The following is a 13597-nucleotide window of genomic DNA, read 5'->3' as shown; positions in this document are numbered from 1 at the left end:
GATAGCATGTGTTCCACAGACCTCATGTTCTTCTTACGAATATCACACCACTGCCACCCAAGTCAGCCACCACCGAAAGCACCAGGGAAAGAACTTCATGCAAAATCATGCGTTTCATTTTTAAAACACAGATGAGTTTCAGACTTGGCTTTCTTTACTTTAGTATGGAACCGAACTTTAGTACGTCTAGTCCTAAAACAGTTTCTTTTTACTTTAGCTAACTCAAGTTGGTTACTAGAAAAAGTTAATTTCTAGAAAGCACGTTAGGTTTTTATCATTAATATACCCAGAGCTATTCAGAAAATAAAAACTTGTGAAGTAAAAGATAGCCAGTTCAAATTTTCATTTTCACAGTATGTGTAGCTCATTGCATTAACAAAAAAAAAGGACCCTATTTAAGATTTTCTAGTAGCTAAGACTTGGTCTCATACCTTTAAATTTTTCTTTATGATGCAAAATTAGATTTAAACAAATCAAAATATTTTGGTATTTCAGAAGTGGTGACTCAATTGTCTATTACTTGTTGAAGTTGAGCTGATTTACTAAAAGTAAACGAGAAACACAAACAGGAGTTTTATCAAATCAACAGATGACCCTAAATCTTCGACCCTCTGCTTGGCAGAGGGGACTTCGCAGGGAAAAAAGCATAAAAATTTGATCTATTTAGTCTGATACAGAAGTTGTCCTTCTAAATTTGAGATCTATCCAGTTGGCAGGGTGACACCAACAGACTTAATCCCTCTACTAACTGCCATTTCCACAACTATAAAAGATTACAGGGTCACACGGTCCATCTGTCTCCTTCCCAATGAGTCAAATTACTATAGAATTAATTTTTAAACTCAAAACCCATATTCCTCCAGTTTGGCAATACTGGTTTTATATAATGGATTTACTAAACTCTTTGAAGATCAACCTTTCCTGTGTATGATGTTCTACCTCACCCAATAATGAACAGAAAAGAAGTCCATCGAGCCAATGTCCATCCTAACATCAGCAGTTTGAACTCTCTTGAAACTACTCTCATTTCCATAATTCCTGCTTAATGACTTTTAATGTTTGTGCTAGGTATTTTATAAACAATACCTATAATTCTAACACAAGTCCAGCACAATGGATGATTATATTCATTTATCTGATGCTGAAACAGACTTAAAAGTTAAATTCCAAAGCAAAATCATGTATCAAGTTGAGCTTCAATGAGCATCATCCCTGTATTTTACCCCAAGATGTTCCTTTTTTTCTTCATGCCTTTTGAGTCTGGAATCTACTTGATTGCTCAGTTACAGTACTTTCTAGGACTTTTAGAAAATTGGTCTTGACTTGCCTCTTTGAGCTATAATTCTAAGATACTCTACAGATTCTGCCTGTAAAATTATGGATGGACCTGGATTTATGGATGGACCTATCCATAGGTGATGCTTCAATACATATATACATTTGTGTAATGTTTAAACAGCGTAAGCATACCATGTATCAAGTTGAGCTTCATAGGTGATGCCGGGTAGTCTAACAAAAAGATATATGGTGGAGGGTACAGTTTAGGGTGGGATCTCAGAAAAACCTGGAGACTGAAAGCAAGTAAGTGGGCAATGAATCTACCAATCACGTCCGTGTAATGGGGCCCAATAAAAATTCCAAATGGTGAGGCCTGTGTGAATTTTCCTGTTTGGCAATACTCAATGTGCATTGTCACACACCTATGCTGTACAGTAATGTATCCTGAAACCAAGGGTAGAAGCTCCATGTTGGTACTTCCCTGGACTCAGTCCTATGTGCTCCAGGTCATGGCTGATTGTAAATGCTATCTTTTCCATTTGATAGACTATAATTATTAATATAAACACTTTTAGTGAACTCTGAATCTTTCTAAAGAATTATTGAATCTTAGGGTGCTTTTGGGATTCCTATGGAAGCAATGAAGGCCATTTTTTTGTGAAATGTGTGTGTGTGTCCTCTAAATTGACAGTTGTCTAAGCTTTTAAGAAAGTCTTTTTCCTAACGTTTCTTTTACACACAGAAGCATGTACACATACACACGCAAATACCCCATCTTGGTTACTTGATAGGAGTGAAAGTGGTAGAGAGAGGATAAATTTCATCTTCTTCTATACCCACTTTCAGATTGCTTGTGTAACTTTGCATTACTTATCAAAAAATTTAATAACATTTAAAATTGTTAAGATTCTTAACATTTCAGCATTATCCTCTTATAAGAAAGAAAAATTATGGAGGAAGAAGATGGTTTACAGTGTGACAACAGAAATAGTGAACCTGGAAACCAATCACAGAAATGCATAATTAAGGTGAAATTATGCACAATATATTATAATTTATTTTAATCCTTGGCAATATTTTAAAGAACTATATTGAATTGAGCAAATAATGTATCTGATTTTGAATAGCAATTAGATCATTTAAACTGCAATTAGAATTTTAAAAGAAATCACCATAATTCCTCTAAATATGCATGCTGAGTCATAATATTGCTTTATGAAAACCACATCAGAGAACTATTTAAATAAAGCTTTGGAAGTTTTATGATTTTATGGCTATGCATATATTGAACAAAATAGAAGCCTTTTGTCTGGAAAAACCCCAAACTCCTCTAAATGTCAATTTTAGAGTTAAAATAAGGATTTGGAAATAGTATTTGGAGATAGAGCTTAAGAAGCACAGAAAATGCATAAAATAAAGTAAAATAGAATAGAATTTGTGTATTTCTCCCTCTGCTCCTCTTTCTTAGTGTAAGGCAGTGTCCTATGCATTAGGCATAAAGTATAACTGTTTCATGAGGTCATAGGCAAAATTGTGTCAGAGATAAAAATTAGCAAAGGTGCATTCATAAACCAGGCAAGGGAACCCATCTGTGATCACTTTCGGCAAGAACTCTAAGGTGGTAGAAAGAAGAGCAAGGTTTATTCAGTAAAATAAGGGAGTGCAGACAGTCCCTGGGAAGCATCCCATTGAAGTGGAACTTTAGGAAGCAGGCAGGCAGTTTGCTATTTTTGTCCCACAAACCTTCCCATCCCCTACATTCCCTAGTTGGCTTCAAGGTGGGACATGAACTGCCAGGGGAACCTTCCAAAGGGAAGGAGTGTGCTAAGTCAGAAGAGTGTTCAGAGACACAAGTGAGAGTTTTCCATAGTCAAACATTTCCTGGAACATGTGGTAGTTAGTCAGATGTTTTTTTGAGATAGAACTCTCATACTGGTTCTCATGGGATGGATTAGGAACAGCTGCCACAGCAGACATGAATACAGGGGTAGGCATCTATCCATTTTTATTCTAGGCTTAATCACTGGTCTTTTCCTCCCTTTCTACCTTTTCTCTCACTACATCTTCCCTCATTCATTCTCCATTGAACGCTGTTACCTTATTTCCCTATCATATTATTATTATTTTATCATTTATTATTGGCACATAAAATTGTACACATACAGTATCCTATCTGGTGTTTCAATATGTGTATACATTTGTGTAATGTTTAAACAGGGTAAGCATATCTATTTGTTCAGGCATTAATCATTGCTTTGTGGCAAATAATAATCTAAATTTTTTTCTTCTTTTTTTTTTGGAAATACATACTACATTATCGTTATCTAGAGTTCTGATCCTTAAACTTATGATATAAGTTCCTGCCTCATGGCCCTGGACTCATTCTTAACTCTGCCAGGAGTGTTTTCTTCCCTGATGTTCACATGACTTAATCTTCCACCTCATTTGCACTAATCATTTAGAGGAAGAAAAATATTTTTTCAAATTTGCTTGTGTATGCATAGAAACACTCTGGAAGTACACATGGAAATCCAACAACAGGGCTACTTCTGGGAAGGAGCAGTGGGAACAAGCTTAGAACACAGAGGTGACCATTGATGGCAGAATTTTACCAAATACCTCTTTTAACGCTGTGATTTTTCAACCCATGTGAATCAAGGACCTATTTAAAGTATTTTTAAAAAATAGCCAGGTGTGTTGGCTACACTGTAATCCCAGCTTCCCTGGAAGAGAGATCAGGAGAATTATGGTTCAAGGCCAGCCTGGTATAAAGTTAGTGGCGATCTCATCTCAGCTAACAAGTGGGGCACAATGGTGCACATGTGCAATTCCAGCTATGCAGGAGGTTATAGATAGTAGGACTGCAGTCTTAGGTTAGCTCTGGAAGAAAAAAAATATATATGTATGTGAACAATATATGTATGGGGACATAGCTCAAGTGGCAGAACTGCCTAACAAGAGCAAGTCCCTGAGTTCAAATCCCAGAATTACCCAAAAAATTATTGAAACTATTAACATTTGGTGTTAATAATAAAGGTATGTAGAATTCCCTCTCATCTTGTTTGTTTTTTGTGATGCTTTCTCCTTTTCTACTCCTAATTTGCTCATCTACTTGTCTAATAGGATTTATTCTTTCATGTGTTTTCCTGGCTGTGCTTGTCTTCCTCTGCTCTGTAGGATTCCTTTTTAGTATCTTCTGTTGTACTGGTTTGGTGGTCATGAATTCCTTCAGTTTTTGTTTATGATGAAAGGTTTTTATTTCCCCCTTTAATTTTGAAGGATGGCTTTGCTAGATACAGTAATCTAGATTGGCAGTTACATTCTTTCAGGGTTTGGGATATATTCCGTGCCCTCCTTGCTTTTAGAGTTTCTGTTGAGAAATCTGTTATTTATTCTGATTGGTTTGCTTTTATATGTGACTGGTCACTTCTCATTTGCATCTTTCAATATTCTTTTTTTGTTCAGCATATTTAGTGTTTTAACTAAATATGTATAGGGGTGTTTCTCTTTGGATCTTGCCTGTTTGGTGTTCTGAAAGTTTCCTGTTCCTGGATGATCCTCTCTTTCTCAACATTGGAGAAGTTCTTTCTACTATTTTGCTGAATATGTTACTCTGCCTTACCTTGTATCTCTTCTTTTTCTTCTATACCCATGATTGTTAGGTTTAAGTTTTTGGTATCCCAGAGGTCTTACATGTTTCATTTATATTTTCTTAGTATTTTTTTCTTTGTCTTTGCCTGATTTACTTAATTCCTCTACTTTATCTTTTATTCCTAATTTTTATTTTCAACTTATTCCATCCTATTAGCAAGGCTTTCAATTTAGTTTTTAAAATTTGGATTATTGAGCTTTTCATTTCCAGGATTTCAAGTTGACTTTTTTTCAGGATTTCTTTTTCCTTATTGATTCCTCTTTCATTTGCTACATAGTCTTCCTTATTTTATCTGGCCATTTATTTGAATTCTGTTTGAGTTCCTTTAGCTGTTTATTTGTACTCTTTGAATTCACTCAAGTACTTGAATGAATCTACTTCACTATCATTCAAGATTTTTATTGAGGAACTGTTGCTTTTTGGATGAGATATGTTGTTTTTTTTTCAAATTACTTGTGTTTCTATGTTGAAATTTATGCATTTGAGTCTCAGCCAAATTGTTTGTTGAAAGTTTTTATCACCAGTAGTGTTTCCAGTTGAAATAGTCTCAGGTAGGACAGTGTAGTGGCCAAGTTGAGGTGCTATTTCTTACCACTGGACTAGTGGAGTACGCTTCAATAGTTGAACATTTACCCACACGCTCAGGATACTGGGCCTGGTCACCAGGACTGCTCAGATCAAGGTAAACTGGTTGGAGTCTCTTGTAGAAGAGTTGGTTGTCTGCTTCTGGGCTGGTTTTACTATAGGAACTTCCCTACTTTGTGTACTGGGAGTCTTTGTTGGCTATTGGAAGCTTTATAGCCTGTTGGCCAGGCAGGTTCCCATTTGTGTCACATGCCCCCCAGTTGGTGTCCCCAGGGGCAGTAAAATTCCAAGGCTTAGCATGACACCTGAATACAGTAGAGAGCCAGGGGAGCAAAAAGAGGACTGAGTTCTGCACTGCTGGGGGTAATACTGAGGGATCTAGTCATTCTGCCTGCTAGTCTTAATGCTTACAAATCACATACAGTTGTTCACCAACTTGTAGGAAGGAGGAAGTTGTTAAAGTTTCAAGATTCCAAAAGTCTGGACACTAAACCCACAGTCCTGACTGTCAGCAAACACAATAGGATGAAGTTCTCAGTGGTGGGTCTCAGTGTTGTCAGGCCCTGGCCTAATTTACCTCTCTTGGGGGAGGGGATATATCACATGATTCAGAGGGTCTGGGTGTAAGGCTCTAACCCATCAGGAGTCAGTACTCAAAGGAAACAGGACCTGGAGGCCAAATACGAAACCAGAGCGATGCGATGCACATTGTTTATGCCAAAGCCTCAGATGATGGGATTCCCTCTTGGCCAGGGAAGCAGGGCTTGCAGGAGCACCTCTCTGCTTGAATCTATCAAGACCACATCAGATCCCCTCCCTCTCTTTGATCACCTCTCACGGTTGTCTTCCACCCAGACATGGTGGCAGGGTGTCTGTCCAAAGACTGCCTGAATTGTGAGGGTTCCTTGTTTTTAGGCCATCTAACTGTCTCAGTCTCAAACAACAGGCCCTCTTTCAAGATGGCAACTTGCTATCACCCTCTGACATCAGGGGAAAGAAAGAATTTCTTCACTGAAGCAAGCCTTCTACACTGGAGAAATCACTATCTAAACAAATCCTCACACTGAGTTTAAGGCTTACAGCAGGTATGGATTACTTTGCAGCTAAAATGCCGGTCTGTCACCAAGTCCATCTGGCTTACCGTGTGATGTCTTCAGCTTCCCCTCCCCTTCCTGGGGAGCTGGGGACAGGCATGGAATTGTTTGCTGCTTTTCTCTGTTGCCTTGGTTTCTCAGCTTTTCTGCTGTCCTGCTACCTTTTTCATGATTCCTGATGCTCATCCTCACTTTCTCTCTTCAGAATAAAAGCAAAATATTTTTTAAAAATGCAAGTGCATTAACATAAGCATCAGTCACCATCACTATACCTTAGATGTGCACATGTTTATATTGTTTTTTTGTCTGAAAAGAACTTCATTCTTCCTTCACAATGAATTAATAATTTGCCTTGGCATAAAATATAAATTTAAAATAAATTTATCACAGAAGTTTGGAAATTGTTTCTTCCTTGTCTTCCAGCCCCTAGTGTTCTTGATGAAAAATTGGGCATAACTCCTTTTTTTTTTCTTTCTTTCTTTAGATGCCCTGTCATGTCCCTCCTTCCATTTAGAGAAGTTTTAGGATCATCTCTCATCCCTAATACTTTTTTTGTTGTTGTTGTTGTTGTGATAAAATACACATAACGCAAAAGCTACCATTTTAATGCAAAAGCTACTTTCTTAACTATTTTAAGTGTACAAATGAATACATTCATATTGTGTAACTCACCACCCTCTACCTCTGGAACCCTTTTATCGTGAAAAAGTCAAACTGCATAACTATTAAACAGTAACTCCTTTCTTCTCTTATGCTGTAGCAAACACCAGTCTCTTTTTTGTGGTACAGGGGATTAAACTCACGGCTTTGTTCTTAGCACTGTAGCTCTTGAGCCATGTCCCCAGTCATTTTTATTTTCAGACAGGGTCTCTTGCTAACTTTTCCCTGGCTGTCCTCCAACTGTGATCCCTACTATCTCTGCCTCCAGAATAGCTGGGATAAAAGATGTAGGCCACCACTCAGGACCACTATCTTTCTCACTCCAGGAATTTGAATACTCCACATACTTCATTTAAGTAGAATCCTATATATCTTGGGTTTTGCAGGGACACTTCTCAACATTCCCTTAGTATTCATTTGTTTGTTTGTCTCCTATACTGTATTTGAAGTTCCATGAGAGCAGGGACCTCATTTTCTTGTTCATCTCTGTATCTTTACAACTAAGAGAAATGCCTGGAGTCGCATAAGATTGAACCAATGGTACTAACTGGTACCGAGCATGGTGGATGGAACCTTCTAGAGCACTTTCCCAGAGTGCTGTCAGCAGATATTAACATGTCATCAGTGGCTCAGGATAGAGTGGTTTGAGTTTGATTTCAATTACCTGAATTTCTGACTTGCTGTTAGAATAGAACAACCAAAATTAGTTTTCACATACTATAATTAGGAGACATTTTGGGAAAATTCTTACCATGAATAATCTTTAAGTGAAGTGTCTTAGTTGGCAAAGAATTGGTCTTTTTCTCCTATCTTGCCTTGAGGTAGAAAGGTAGTTTTCAGTCATCAGAAAAATACCATCATATCCCATCCGGTAGAACCTTGGCTAATGACCTTGTTAAAATGTCAGAGTTCCATTCTTTCTGGGACAGAGCCAAGCTAGACAGAGAATCAGCAACATTTTCTTAAAGGCCCAGATACTAAACATTTCAGGTTGTGGGCCTTATGACTTTCCTTTGAAAGTTTTAGCAAGAATCTATTTTAGTACAACAGGATAAATTAGTAAATTAGGGAAAAATAGAAAAAAAGGGAGAGAGTGAGAGAAAAGAGAAACAGTTCCTGTTTCCCAAGAAGAAAAAGGGAGTAAAGACTCCCACTTTTTTTAGAGCTACCCATCTCCGCTGTTTTAAACAGCAGTAGACAACAGACAATATGCAAATGAATGAGCATGAATAACATGTTTATGGATACTGAAACGTGAGCTTCATGCATCATAAAATAATACTCCTTTTGATTTTTCAAATCATTTACTAAAAACTATTCTTAGTATGCAGTTAGCAAATATAATTGCCCCAAAGCAAGTCTGTTTAATCCTCTATTAGAATATTATTACTGAAAGAAGAATTGTTTGGGAAATGTAACATCATTCCCAGATAGTGCAGGGTACACAGCAGAAAATGCATTAATGCTTATATTTCACTGAGCTCAGATGTCTTGAAATCAAGATGAACAAAAAGACCTTGTTCCTTCATAATGGATGCTTTAGGAAGAATGTCAACAATTTAAGCTTTAGTGACATATAGCATTTACTAAATGATTCAGAATATGAATAAGAAAATAGGAATATAGAGGGATGAAGTATCTCTGATTTGAGATTCACTTTTGGAGACTCACTTGTAGCTACAACCCCTATGCATATAAAAATAATTAAAATGAAATATGCCATTACCTTAACTTCTAAAAGAAATTACTCTAGGACTAAAATAAACCACTAGCTGAAATACATTGAGTAAAGTAGAAGAAGCTATGAACTTCATACTGAAAAGGAAAAATACCATATAACTTTGGCTGCAGGAAGAGTTTAAAAACATATATAAATTCTTCTACTTGGCCCCTATTAGAATAGCCATCATTAGCAACACCACTAACAACAGGTGTTGGCCAGGATGCGGGGGAAAAAGGAATCCTCTTACACTGTTGGTGGGAATGTAAACTAGTACAACCACTCTGGAAAAAAATTTGGAGGCTACTTAAAAAAGCTAAACATTGATCTACCATTTGATCCAGCAATACCACTCTTGGGGATATACCCAAAAGACTGTGACACAGATTACTCCAGAGGCACCTGCACACCCATGTTTATTGCAGCACTATTCACAATAGCCAAGTTATGGAAACAGCCAAGATGCCCCACCACTGACGAATGGATTAAGAAAATGTGGTATCTATACACAATGGAATTTTATGTAGCCATGAAGAAGAACAAAATGTTATCATTCACTGGTAAATGGATGGAATTGGAGAACATCATTCTGAGTGAGGTTAGCCTGGCTCAAAAGACCAAAAATCGAATGTTCTCCCTCATATGTGGACATTAGATCAAGGGCAAACACAACAAGGGGATTGGACTTTGATCACAAAATAAAAGCAAGAACATACAAGGGAGATATGAGGATAGGTAAGACACCTAAACAACTAGATAGCATTTGTTGCCCTCAATGCAGAGAAACTAAAGTAGATACTTTAAAGCAACTGAGGCCAATAGGAGAAGAGGACCAGGAACTAGAGAAAAGGTTAGATCAAGAAGAATTAACTTAGAAGGTGACACATATGCACAGGAAATCAAAGTGAGTCAACTCCCTATATAGCTATCCTTATCTCAACTAGCAAAAACCCTTGGTCCTTCCTATTATTGCTTATACTCTCTCTTCAACAAGATTAGAGATAAGGGCAAAATAGTTTCTGCCGGGTATTGAGGGGGTGGGGGAGAGGGGAGGGGGCAGGGTGGGTGGTAAGGGAGGAGGTGAGGGGAGGGGGAAGAAATGACCCAAGCATTGTATGCACATATGAATAAAAAAATAATAAAAATAAAAAAATATCCTTCTACTCAGTCTCATCAATGCCCTCAGTGTTATTTATCTTTAATCATTCAACTTAGTGACTCAATCTGCAGTGTACAGTAGGAGCTTGTGTGTATGTGCAGCAAGTTTAAAGATGAGAGAGTTAAGGTACAAAGTAGTGAAGTGACTTGCCTAAAGTTACAGCTGCCACATGCAGAAAATGACTCAGACCCACACAGTATGATCTTAAAGACTGATCTTTTAACCACTGTGCTATTTTTAAATCATTACACCTTCTATTTCTCATGCTAATAATATTCTCTCTCCAGGGAAAATTGTTCCCTCTATAAAGAAAGAGTGAGAGTTTAAAAATATTTTACCCACTTCAATAAATAAACTATGATACGTGCACATTGAAGTCATAACTGCAGACTATAATAGTATCATTGGTTTGGCAAAGTGAGTGCTACACAATACTTACTCAGAGAAATCACCTGAATTCTACATATACTGGAGAATAGCCTTTCTGGAAGGATGTTTAGGAGTGTGTGTATTTGCTAGGAACAAAGGAAAAAATTCGTTCTTCTATAGATATGCTTACTTTGTCAAGATTTACCATGTATGCAAAGCTTGATTAAGCAAAAATTTTAATTTGTGCATGTAAAATGCCTCTTGGTGGAAATGCTTTCCATCAAATAAAAAATGCTAGGCAAAAGTCCATTTAATTTAAAATACTCTCCTATAATATACAGCAGCTTCCATAGTATATTTTGGAGGATGAATGCTAATCATGAATGTCTACTCCAGAGTGCTAAACATAGGGGTTGGTGTTCAAACCCCTTTGGCAGGTCAAGTGATTTCCTTGGCATCAGTCTTACCTGGGAAACTATCTTATAAAGAAATGAGACTCTGTAATGATAATGATTTCTTCCACACTAGTGAATATATTTTAATATGATAATTTATCATCACCATAGATAAGTTTTAAAAAGGTTTTGTAGGTTGACCAATAATAATGATAAAATTAGAAAGAAATGACACTATTTAATGAATTGTGTTCTTTCTGCTCATATTTTAAAAAGCTTTATTTTTATCACTTCATCCCACCTAAGAAATATCATAAACTTATACTGTCATATAATATATGAAGTATTACTACATATGTGAACTAAGTTGTGTACCCAATACTGATAGATTTTCTCACTCCTTGCAAGGGATGTGGAAATTGAGAAAGAATAGGTGTATTTGTAGAATAATTTTTCTTATCCTCTCATTTTTTAGAAATGGATAATTTTATTATTAAAGGTTACATGAAAAGACAGAGAAATGAGATGGCTATGGGTATTACATAATTCTTCCTGGTAAGCGGTTAAAGATTTTCAACTCTAGAAAGGAGAGGAGGGAAAAAACATTGTTGTTTATCCTTTGACTTATTTTTCTTAATAATACTAACCATTATTTATTGAGTCTTTACACTTTGGTGGGCCTTATAATCAATACTTAATGCACATTATCATATTTGACCATCACACCCAAAGGGATGGGTGAATTAAATTGAGATGTGGAATGTGAGTCTCAGAGATATTAATTTTACCCAAGGTCATACATGAAGATAATAGGGAGCAGAGTTCAACTGACCCTAAGACTTGAGCTCTTCTGTGTACTCTGCTGATTCTGTAGGATAATAATACAACATTCTGTGGTTTCCATTAACTATATTGTAGCTAAGGAAACCAAGTGGTAAGGAAACAAGTTTCTTATATCTAACACAAAAATTAAATAACTTGAAAAAAGTCTAAGACTGCCTGTAAGCTATGATTTGTTTTGCTTTATTTTTGCTAATGCTATGTACTGTGGAGGTCAAAAAGATGAAGCTGTGAAAACACAGGTATCAAAAATTTCTCCTACTGGTCTCTATTTTGGGGCATAGAATATGGGAACTGAGAGATACAGAAAAGATAAGATCGAAATGATAATTCAGTTATAATCAATAAAGTCACAGCAAAAATTTCCTTTAATGTGTCAGGCTCAAGATGGGACCATTTACTCCCATGCATAACATATTATGGGGACACAAACTCTCTTAAGACTCTGACAGTAGCTCCAGACCTTAAGAACGAGGATGACTAGGTAAGGAGTCCAAAAACAGGGACAGATCTGAGCCAACTTTAAACCATCTGGAATATGGAAGAGCTGGGCTTTTAGCCTACTTTGATCACATATTTGAAAGTAGAACATTACTTTAATACTGCCAGGATGAATTCTAGGCAAATTATAGGGTGGCAATTAGTGTTTCATACCTCTGGAGAGCCCCATTTCTCTAGACCTTCAAACTTCCTTCAGAAATTAGAAGGCTTTATTCTTCCACCCTTCCAGTCACCCCTCATTTGAGCATGTCAACCACCCTCTGCTTAGTGGAGGCTTTTGCCTATCATCTACTTCAACAAGTTTTATAGGGCACACTGACTACTATGATCAGTAAGGTTTGAAAACCTGGCATCTTGCACCACCTAAACCATCAGCATTTTGAAATAAAAAGAAAATGCTGATGTTTTTGTTAGCCATTCCTCTCCCCCCCTCCCAAAAAAATCCAGATGATAGAATTTCAGCAGTGATATATGGCTTAAGGTGAGAAATGGAGTATAGAGAAGCAAATAATTATTTTGGAAGGAAATTTACCTTTAAAGTAGAATCCAGCAGGACCAGGTTTGAGCCCAGTGTATACAATTCCTTATGCTGTGTGATCATATACAAGTAATTTTTCTAATTCCTTGTTTCTTGGTCTATTATCAGGAGGTAATGCCAAACTCTTCTTCCGAGGGTTGCTGTGGAAATCATGCGAACCCAAGTGTATAAAGTACCATGTTTGCTCTGCAAATATTGGTCTTGGACAGTTAAGAAGATTTGACTAAGGAGTTAGGATCAGATCTGGTTCAAATGCATAACAGACCATGAACAGATAGATATAATGCAGTGATTAGTTACCAAATGGTGCCTGACATCAGCAGGCAAGTCTAGCTTCTCACATCTGCCTACACCGGATTGTTCATGAGCTTTTTTTGTGTTCTCTTGTGTAACACACTATTCCCTCTGGGGAAATTGCCATTAATAATGACAAATAACTGTTCAGTAATTTTCTTACAGGTGCATTTAAAAAATTGATGTGAACATGAATTACAGTAATTTTTGCTACCTATTAGAATATAATTTAATATAAACCATTCCAGTCAATAAACATTCTAAAGATTCTCTGTTCTAGAGATTGCCAGAATTTAGTATGCATCAGAATCAGGTTCTAATTAAGAGTCATGGACTCTTAACACAGAGATCTGGGTACAGGACACTGAAGGTAAGGCTCAGGTACACTTTATTTATTTTATTGTTGTGCTGGTGAGTATACATTGTGTCATTTACAAAAGTTCTTGTATCAAATATATAATACTTGAATTCACTCCCACTCCTATTTTCCTTCATCCTCCTTTCCCTCCATT

At 36.8% G+C, this 13597-nt stretch overlaps 1 long non-coding RNA gene across 1 annotated transcript in view; it reads right to left on the bottom strand.

Annotated features, from left to right (window-relative positions):
* LOC141423091 (uncharacterized) overlaps nucleotides 1–12923 on the bottom strand; it is a 63422-nt gene extending 50499 nt beyond the window's left edge. The window contains exons 1-2 of the long non-coding RNA XR_012447746.1: nucleotides 12786–12923; nucleotides 6657–6808 (exon numbers count right to left, since the gene is read on the bottom strand). This is a non-coding gene — a long non-coding RNA (uncharacterized lncRNA). The remainder of the gene's footprint in view (nucleotides 1–6656; nucleotides 6809–12785) is intronic.
* Between the last annotated feature and the right edge of the window lie 674 nt (nucleotides 12924–13597).

This window comes from Castor canadensis, chromosome 5 (assembly GCF_047511655.1).
Source record: "Castor canadensis chromosome 5, mCasCan1.hap1v2, whole genome shotgun sequence".
Lineage (NCBI taxonomy): Eukaryota > Metazoa > Chordata > Mammalia > Rodentia > Castoridae > Castor > Castor canadensis.
Note: the sequence above shows the minus strand (reverse complement) of the source record. Positions and strands in the feature narration are given on the sequence as shown.